A 9,973-nucleotide genomic window follows, 5' to 3' on the forward strand; every position below is an offset into this window, starting at 1 on the left:
CTACGACTCAACTCGGAATCTACTGCGGCTACGTCTTAACTCGGAATCTCCTGCGGCTACGACTCAACTCGGAATCTCCTGCGCCTACGTCTCAACTCGGAATCTCCTGATGCTACGACTCAACTCGGAATCTACTGCGGCTACGACTCAACTCGGAATCTACTGCGCCTACGTCTCAACTCGGAATCTCCTGCGGCTACGTCTTAACTCGGAATCTCCTGCGGCTACGACTCAACTCGGAATCTACTGCGGCTACGACTCAACTCGGAATCTACTGCGCCTACGTCTCAACTCGGAATCTACTGCGGCTACGACTCAACTCGGAATCTCCTGATGCTACGACTCAACTCGGAATCTACTGCGGCTACGACTCAACTCGGAATCTCCTGCGGCTACGACTCAACTCGGAATCTCCTGCGGCTACGTCTTAACTCGGAATCTCCTGCGGCTACGACTCAACTCGGAATCTCCTGCGGCTACGACTCAACTCGGAATCACCTGCGGCTACGACTCAACTCGGAATCTCCTGCGGCTACGACTCAACTCGGAATCTCCTGTGGCTACGACTCAACTCGGAATCTCCTGCGGCTACGACTCAACTCGGAATCTACTGCGCCTACGTCTTAACTCGGAATCTCCTGATGCTACGTCTCAACTCGGAATCTCCTGCGGCTACGACTCAACTCGGAATCTACTGCGCCTACGTCTTAACTCGGAATCTCCTGATGCTACGACTCAACTCGGAATCTCCTGCGGCTACGACTCAACTCGGAATCTCCTGCGGCTACGACTCAACTCGGAATCTCCTGCGGCTACGACTCAACTCGGAATCTCCTGCGGCTACGTCTTAACTCGGAATCTCCTGCGCCTACGTCTCAACTCGGAATCTACTGCGCCTACGTCTCAACTCGGAATCTACTGCGGCTACGACTCAACTCGGAATCTCCTGATGCTACGACTCAACTCGGAATCTCCTGCGGCTACGACTCAACTCGGAATCTCCTGCGGCTACGACTCAACTCGGAATCTCCTGCGGCTACGTCTTAACTCGGAATCTCCTGCGGCTACGACTCAACTCGGAATCTCCTGCGGCTACGACTCAACTCGGAATCTCCTGCGGCTACGACTCAACTCGGAATCTACTGCGGCTACGACTCAACTCGGAATCTCCTGCGGCTACGACTCAACTCGGAATCTACTGCGCCTACGACTCAACTCGGAATCTACTGCGCCTACGACTCAACTCGGAATCTACTGCGCCTACGTCTCAACTCGGAATCTACTGCGGCTACGACTCAACTCGGAATCTCCTGATGCTACGACTCAACTCGGAATCTACTGCGGCTACGACTCAACTCGGAATCTACTGCGCCTACGTCTCAACTCGGAATCTACTGCGGCTACGTCTTAACTCGGAATCTCCTGCGGCTACGACTCAACTCGGAATCTCCTGCGCCTACGTCTCAACTCGGAATCTCCTGATGCTACGACTCAACTCGGAATCTACTGCGGCTACGACTCAACTCGGAATCTACTGCGCCTACGTCTCAACTCGGAATCTCCTGCGGCTACGTCTTAACTCGGAATCTCCTGCGGCTACGACTCAACTCGGAATCTCCTGCGGCTACGACTCAACTCGGAATCTCCTGCGGCTACGACTCAACTCGGAATCTCCTGCGGCTACGACTCAACTCGGAATCTACTGCGGCTACGACTCAACTCGGAATCTCCTGCGGCTACAACTCAACTCGGAATCTACTGCGCCTACGACTCAACTCGGAATCTACTGCGCCTACGACTCAACTCGGAATCTACTGCGGCTACGACTCAACTCGGAATCTACTGCGCCTACGTCTCAACTCGGAATCTACTGCGGCTACGACTCAACTCGGAATCTCCTGATGCTACGACTCAACTCGGAATCTACTGCGGCTACGACTCAACTCGGAATCTACTGCGCCTACGTCTCAACTCGGAATCTACTGCGGCTACGTCTTAACTCGGAATCTCCTGCGGCTACGACTCAACTCGGAATCTCCTGCAGCTACGACTCAACTCGGAATCTCCTGATGCTACGACTCAACTCGGAATCTACTGCGGCTACGACTCAACTCGGAATCTACTGCGCCTACGTCTCAACTCGGAATCTCCTGCGGCTACGTCTTAACTCGGAATCTCCTGCGGCTACGACTCAACTCGGAATCTCCTGCGGCTACGACTCAACTCGGAATCTACTGCGGCTACGACTCAACTCGGAATCTCCTGCGGCTACGACTCAACTCGGAATCTACTGCGCCTACGTCTCAACTCGGAATCTCCTGCGGCTACGACTCAACTCGGAATCTCCTGCGGCTACGACTCAACTCGGAATCTCCTGCGGCTACGACTCAACTCGGAATCTACTGCGGCTACGACTCAACTCGGAATCTCCTGCGGCTACGACTCAACTCGGAATCTCCTGCGGCTACGACTCAACTCGGAATCTACTGCGCCTACGACTCAACTCGGAATCTACTGCGCCTACGACTCAACTCGGAATCTACTGCGGCTACGACTCAACTCGGAATCTACTGCGCCTACGTCTCAACTCGGAATCTCCTGCTGCTACGACTCAACTCGGAATCTCCTGATGCTACGACTCAACTCGGAATCTACTGCGGCTACGACTCAACTCGGAATCTACTGCGCCTACGTCTCAACTCGGAATCTACTGCGGCTATGACTCAACTCGGAATCTCCTGATGCTACGACTCAACTCGGAATCTCCTGATGCTACGACTCAACTCGGAATCTACTGCGGCTACGACTCAACTCGGAATCTACTGCGCCTACGTCTCAACTCGGAATCTCCTGCGGCTACGTCTTAACTCGGAATCTCCTGCGGCTACGACTCAACTCGGAATCTCCTGCGGCTACGACTCAACTCGGAATCTCCTGCGGCTATGACTCAACTCGGAATCTCCTGCGGCTACGACTCAACTCGGAATCTACTGCGGCTACGACTCAACTCGGAATCTCCTGCGGCTACGACTCAACTCGGAATCTACTGCGCCTACGACTCAACTCGGAATCTACTGCGCCTACGACTCAACTCGGAATCTACTGCGGCTACGACTCAACTCGGAATCTACTGCGCCTACGTCTCAACTCGGAATCTACTGCGGCTACGACTCAACTCGGAATCTCCTGATGCTACGACTCAACTCGGAATCTACTGCGGCTACGACTCAACTCGGAATCTCCTGATGCTACGACTCAACTCGGAATCTACTGCGGCTACGACTCAACTCGGAATCTACTGCGCCTACGTCTCAACTCGGAATCTACTGCGGCTACGACTCAACTCGGAATCTACTGCGCCTACGTCTCAACTCGGAATCTACTGCGGCTATGACTCAACTCGGAATCTCCTGATGCTACGACTCAACTCGGAATCTCCTGATGCTACGACTCAACTCGGAATCTACTGCGGCTACGACTCAACTCGGAATCTACTGCGCCTACGTCTCAACTCGGAATCTCCTGCGGCTACGTCTTAACTCGGAATCTCCTGCGGCTACGACTCAACTCGGAATCTCCTGCGGCTACGACTCAACTCGGAATCTCCTGCGGCTACGACTCAACTCGGAATCTCCTGCGGCTACGACTCAACTCGGAATCTACTGCGGCTACGACTCAACTCGGAATCTCCTGCGGCTACGACTCAACTCGGAATCTACTGCGCCTACGACTCAACTCGGAATCTACTGCGCCTACGACTCAACTCGGAATCTACTGCGGCTACGACTCAACTCGGAATCTACTGCGCCTACGTCTCAACTCGGAATCTACTGCGGCTACGACTCAACTCGGAATCTCCTGATGCTACGACTCAACTCGGAATCTACTGCGGCTACGACTCAACTCGGAATCTCCTGATGCTACGACTCAACTCGGAATCTACTGCGGCTACGACTCAACTCGGAATCTACTGCGCCTACGTCTCAACTCGGAATCTACTGCGGCTACGTCTTAACTCGGAATCTCCTGCGGCTACGACTCAACTCGGAATCTCCTGCAGCTACGACTCAACTCGGAATCTCCTGATGCTACGACTCAACTCGGAATCTACTGCGCCTACGACTCAACTCGGAATCTACTGCGCCTACGACTCAACTCGGAATCTACTGCAGCTACGACTCAACTCGGAATCTACTGCGCCTACGTCTCAACTCGGAATCTCCTGCGGCTACGACTCAACTCGGAATCTCCTGATGCTACGACTCAACTCGGAATCTACTGCGGCTACGACTCAACTCGGAATCTACTGCGGCTACGACTCAACTCGGAATCTCCTGCGGCTACAACTCAACTCGGAATCTACTGCGCCTACGACTCAACTCGGAATCTACTGCGCCTACGACTCAACTCGGAATCTACTGCGGCTACGACTCAACTCGGAATCTACTGCGCCTACGTCTCAACTCGGAATCTACTGCGGCTACGACTCAACTCGGAATCTCCTGATGCTACGACTCAACTCGGAATCTACTGCGGCTACGACTCAACTCGGAATCTCCTGCGGCTACGACTCAACTCGGAATCTCCTGATGCTACGACTCAACTCGGAATCTACTGCGCCTACGTCTCAACTCGGAATCTCCTGCGGCTACGACTCAACTCGGAATCTCCTGCGGCTACGACTCAACTCGGAATCTACTGCGGCTACGACTCAACTCGGAATCTCCTGCGGCTACAACTCAACTCGGAATCTACTGCGCCTACGACTCAACTCGGAATCTACTGCGCCTACGACTCAACTCGGAATCTACTGCGGCTACGACTCAACTCGGAATCTACTGCGCCTACGTCTCAACTCGGAATCTACTGCGGCTACGACTCAACTCGGAATCTCCTGATGCTACGACTCAACTCGGAATCTACTGCGGCTACGACTCAACTCGGAATCTACTGCGCCTACGTCTCAACTCGGAATCTACTGCGGCTACGTCTTAACTCGGAATCTCCTGCGGCTACGACTCAACTCGGAATCTCCTGCAGCTACGACTCAACTCGGAATCTCCTGATGCTACGACTCAACTCGGAATCTACTGCGCCTACGACTCAACTCGGAATCTACTGCGCCTACGACTCAACTCGGAATCTACTGCGCCTACGACTCAACTCGGAATCTACTGCGGCTACGACTCAACTCGGAATCTACTGCGCCTACGTCTCAACTCGGAATCTCCTGCGGCTACGACTCAACTCGGAATCTCCTGATGCTACGACTCAACTCGGAATCTACTGCGGCTACGACTCAACTCGGAATCTACTGCGCCTACGTCTCAACTCGGAATCTACTGCGGCTATGACTCAACTCGGAATCTCCTGATGCTACGACTCAACTCGGAATCTCCTGATGCTACGACTCAACTCGGAATCTACTGCGGCTACGACTCAACTCGGAATCTACTGCGCCTACGTCTCAACTCGGAATCTCCTGCGGCTACGTCTTAACTCGGAATCTCCTGCGGCTACGACTCAACTCGGAATCTCCTGCGGCTACGACTCAACTCGGAATCTCCTGCGGCTACGACTCAACTCGGAATCTCCTGCGGCTACGACTCAACTCGGAATCTACTGCGCCTACGACTCAACTCGGAATCTACTGCGCCTACGACTCAACTCGGAATCTACTGCGGCTACGACTCAACTCGGAATCTACTGCGCCTACGTCTCAACTCGGAATCTACTGCGGCTACGACTCAACTCGGAATCTCCTGATGCTACGACTCAACTCGGAATCTACTGCGGCTACGACTCAACTCGGAATCTCCTGATGCTACGACTCAACTCGGAATCTACTGCGGCTACGACTCAACTCGGAATCTACTGCGCCTACGTCTCAACTCGGAATCTACTGCGGCTACGTCTTAACTCGGAATCTCCTGCGGCTACGACTCAACTCGGAATCTCCTGCAGCTACGACTCAACTCGGAATCTCCTGATGCTACGACTCAACTCGGAATCTACTGCGGCTACGACTCAACTCGGAATCTACTGCGCCTACGTCTCAACTTGGAATCTCCTGCGGCTACGTCTTAACTCGGAATCTCCTGCGGCTACGACTCAACTCGGAATCTCCTGCGGCTACGACTCAACTCGGAATCTCCTGCGGCTACGACTCAACTCGGAATCTACTGCGGCTACGACTCAACTCGGAATCTCCTGCGGCTACGACTCAACTCGGAATCTACTGCGCCTACGACTCAACTCGGAATCTACTGCGCCTACGACTCAACTCGGAATCTACTGCGCCTACGACTCAACTCGGAATCTACTGCGGCTACGACTCAACTCGGAATCTACTGCGCCTACGTCTCAACTCGGAATCTCCTGCGGCTACGACTCAACTCGGAATCTCCTGATGCTACGACTCAACTCGGAATCTACTGCGGCTACGACTCAACTCGGAATCTACTGCGCCTACGTCTCAACTCGGAATCTACTGCGGCTATGACTCAACTCGGAATCTCCTGATGCTACGACTCAACTCGGAATCTCCTGATGCTACGACTCAACTCGGAATCTACTGCGGCTACGACTCAACTCGGAATCTCCTGCGGCTACGTCTTAACTCGGAATCTACTGCGGCTACGACTCAACTCGGAATCTCCTGATGCTACGACTCAACTCGGAATCTACTGCGGCTACGACTCAACTCGGAATCTCCTGATGCTACGACTCAACTCGGAATCTACTGCGGCTACGACTCAACTCGGAATCTACTGCGCCTACGTCTCAACTCGGAATCTACTGCGGCTACGACTCAACTCGGAATCTCCTGATGCTACGACTGAACTCGGAATCTACTGCGGCTACGACTCAACTCGGAATCTCCTGATGCTACGACTCAACTCGGAATCTACTGCGGCTACGACTCAACTCGGAATCTACTGCGCCTACGTCTCAACTCGGAATCTACTGCGGCTAAGTCTTAACTCGGAATCTCCTGCGGCTACGACTCAACTCGGAATCTCCTGCAGCTACGACTCAACTCGGAATCTCCTGATGCTACGACTCAACTCGGAATCTACTGCGGCTACAACTCAACTCGGAATCTACTGCGCCTACGACTCAACTCGGAATCTACTGCGCCTACGACTCAACTCGGAATCTACTGCGGCTACGACTCAACTCGGAATCTACTGCAGCTACGACTCAACTCGGAATCTCCTGATGCTACGACTCAACTCGGAATCTACTGCGCCTACGACTCAACTCGGAATCTACTGCGCCTACGACTCAACTCGGAATCTACTGCGCCTACGACTCAACTCGGAATCTACTGCGGCTACGACTCAACTCGGAATCTACTGCGCCTACGTCTCAACTCGGAATCTCCTGCGGCTACGACTCAACTCGGAATCTCCTGATGCTACGACTCAACTCGGAATCTACTGCGGCTACGACTCAACTCGGAATCTACTGCGGCTACGACTCAACTCGGAATCTCCTGCGGCTACAACTCAACTCGGAATCTACTGCGCCTACGACTCAACTCGGAATCTACTGCGCCTACGACTCAACTCGGAATCTACTGCGGCTACGACTCAACTCGGAATCTACTGCGCCTACGTCTCAACTCGGAATCTACTGCGGCTACGACTCAACTCGGAATCTCCTGATGCTACGACTCAACTCGGAATCTACTGCGGCTACGACTCAACTCGGAATCTCCTGCGGCTACGACTCAACTCGGAATCTCCTGATGCTACGACTCAACTCGGAATCTACTGCGCCTACGTCTCAACTCGGAATCTCCTGCGGCTACGACTCAACTCGGAATCTCCTGCGGCTACGACTCAACTCGGAATCTACTGCGGCTACGACTCAACTCGGAATCTCCTGCGGCTACAACTCAACTCGGAATCTACTGCGCCTACGACTCAACTCGGAATCTACTGCGCCTACGACTCAACTCGGAATCTACTGCGGCTACGACTCAACTCGGAATCTACTGCGCCTACGTCTCAACTCGGAATCTACTGCGGCTACGACTCAACTCGGAATCTCCTGATGCTACGACTCAACTCGGAATCTACTGCGGCTACGACTCAACTCGGAATCTACTGCGCCTACGTCTCAACTCGGAATCTACTGCGGCTACGTCTTAACTCGGAATCTCCTGCGGCTACGACTCAACTCGGAATCTCCTGCAGCTACGACTCAACTCGGAATCTCCTGATGCTACGACTCAACTCGGAATCTACTGCGCCTACGACTCAACTCGGAATCTACTGCGCCTACGACTCAACTCGGAATCTACTGCGCCTACGACTCAACTCGGAATCTACTGCGGCTACGACTCAACTCGGAATCTACTGCGCCTACGTCTCAACTCGGAATCTCCTGCGGCTACGACTCAACTCGGAATCTCCTGATGCTACGACTCAACTCGGAATCTACTGCGGCTACGACTCAACTCGGAATCTACTGCGCCTACGTCTCAACTCGGAATCTACTGCGGCTATGACTCAACTCGGAATCTCCTGATGCTACGACTCAACTCGGAATCTCCTGATGCTACGACTCAACTCGGAATCTACTGCGGCTACGACTCAACTCGGAATCTACTGCGCCTACGTCTCAACTCGGAATCTCCTGCGGCTACGTCTTAACTCGGAATCTCCTGCGGCTACGACTCAACTCGGAATCTCCTGCGGCTACGACTCAACTCGGAATCTCCTGCGGCTACGACTCAACTCGGAATCTCCTGCGGCTACGACTCAACTCGGAATCTACTGCGGCTACGACTCAACTCGGAATCTCCTGCGGCTACGACTCAACTCGGAATCTACTGCGCCTACGACTCAACTCGGAATCTACTGCGCCTACGACTCAACTCGGAATCTACTGCGGCTACGACTCAACTCGGAATCTCCTGCGGCTACGACTCAACTCGGAATCTACTGCGGCTACGACTCAACTCGGAATCTCCTGCGGCTACAACTCAACTCGGAATCTACTGCGCCTACGACTCAACTCGGAATCTACTGCGCCTACGACTCAACTCGGAATCTACTGCGGCTACGACTCAACTCGGAATCTACTGCGCCTACGTCTCAACTCGGAATCTACTGCGGCTACGACTCAACTCGGAATCTCCTGATGCTACGACTCAACTCGGAATCTACTGCGGCTACGACTCAACTCGGAATCTACTGCGCCTACGTCTCAACTCGGAATCTACTGCGGCTACGTCTTAACTCGGAATCTCCTGCGGCTACGACTCAACTCGGAATCTCCTGCAGCTACGACTCAACTCGGAATCTCCTGATGCTACGACTCAACTCGGAATCTACTGCGCCTACGACTCAACTCGGAATCTACTGCGCCTACGACTCAACTCGGAATCTACTGCGCCTACGACTCAACTCGGAATCTACTGCGGCTACGACTCAACTCGGAATCTACTGCGCCTACGTCTCAACTCGGAATCTCCTGCGGCTACGACTCAACTCGGAATCTCCTGATGCTACGACTCAACTCGGAATCTACTGCGGCTACGACTCAACTCGGAATCTACTGCGCCTACGTCTCAACTCGGAATCTACTGCGGCTATGACTCAACTCGGAATCTCCTGATGCTACGACTCAACTCGGAATCTCCTGATGCTACGACTCAACTCGGAATCTACTGCGGCTACGACTCAACTCGGAATCTACTGCGCCTACGTCTCAACTCGGAATCTCCTGCGGCTACGTCTTAACTCGGAATCTCCTGCGGCTACGACTCAACTCGGAATCTCCTGCGGCTACGACTCAACTCGGAATCTCCTGCGGCTACGACTCAACTCGGAATCTCCTGCGGCTACGACTCAACTCGGAATCTACTGCGGCTACGACTCAACTCGGAATCTCCTGCGGCTACGACTCAACTCGGAATCTACTGCGCCTACGACTCAACTCGGAATCTACTGCGCCTACG

This window comes from Coturnix japonica, chromosome 32 (assembly GCF_054131305.1).
Source record: "Coturnix japonica strain WE chromosome 32, WE-NBRP24, whole genome shotgun sequence".
In the NCBI taxonomy this organism is placed as follows: Eukaryota; Metazoa; Chordata; class Aves; order Galliformes; family Phasianidae; genus Coturnix; species Coturnix japonica.